The following is a 1,307-nucleotide window of genomic DNA, read 5'->3' as shown; positions in this document are numbered from 1 at the left end:
TCAGTTCTGCCCACAAACTTTCTATAGGATTGAGGTCAGGGCTTGGTGATGGCCACTCCAATACCTTGACTTTGTTGTCCTTAAGCCATTTTGCCACAACTTTGGAAGTATGCTTGGGGTCATTGTCCATTTGGAAGACCCATTTGCGAACAAGATTTAACTTCCTGACTGATGTCTTGAGATGTTGCTTCAATATATCCACATAATTGTCCTGCCTCATGATTCCATCTATTTTGTGCAGTGCATCAGTCCCTCCTGCAGCAAAGCACCCCCACAACATGATGCTGCCACCCCTGTGCTTCATGGTTGGGATGGTGTTCTTCGGCTTGCAAGCCTCCCCCTTTTTCCTCCAAACATAACAATGGTGATTATGGCCAAACAGTTCTATTTTTGTTTCATCAGACCAGAGGACATTTCTCCAAAAAGTACGATCTTTGTCCCCATGTGCACTTGCAAATCATAGTCTGGATTTTTTATGGCGGTTTTGGAGCAGTGGCTTCTTCCTTGCTGAGCGGCCTTTTAGGTTATGTCAATATAGGACTCGTTTTACTGTGGATATAGATACTTTTGTACCTGTTTCCTCCAGCATCTTCACAAGGTCCTTTGCTCTTGTTCTGGGATTGATTTGCACTCTTTGCACCAGACAGAATGCGTCTCTTTCCTGAGCAGTATGACGGATGCGTGGTCCCATGGTGTTTATACTTGCGTAAAACTTTTGTACAGATGAACGTGGTACCTTCAGGCGTTTGGAAATTGCTCCCAAGGATGAACCAGACTTGTGGAGGTCTACATTTATTTGTCTGAGGTCTTGGCGGATTTCTTTTGATTTTCCCATGATGTCAAGCAAAGAGGCACTGGGTTTGAAGGTAGGCCTTGAAATACATCCACAGGTACACCTCCAATTGACTCAAATGATGTCAATTAGCCTAAATAAATCAAGTTTTATTGACTCCAACCTAAGTGTATGTAAACTTCCGACTTCAACTGTACTGTACCAGTCAAAAGTTTGGACACACCTACTCATTCCAGAGGTTTTCTTTATCTTTACTATTTTCTACATTGCAGAATAATAGCGAAGACATCAAAACTATGAAATAACACATATGGACTCATGTAGTAAACAAAAAAGTGTGAGTTTGTTGTGTGCCTCCAATCAAGTTGACTTGTGAATTTTCATAGAGATTGGTTTAGATTATGATGGTAAAGAGATTTGAATTTAACACTGAGCTTCAACCAATATATCTACAGTAAACTATCATCTATAAAGTTTTGTCTTATGAATGTTAATGAATACACAGACGACTTTG

Source organism: Salmo salar, chromosome ssa02 (genome assembly GCF_905237065.1).
Source record: "Salmo salar chromosome ssa02, Ssal_v3.1, whole genome shotgun sequence".
NCBI lineage: Eukaryota > Metazoa > Chordata > Actinopteri > Salmoniformes > Salmonidae > Salmo > Salmo salar.
Note: the sequence above shows the minus strand (reverse complement) of the source record.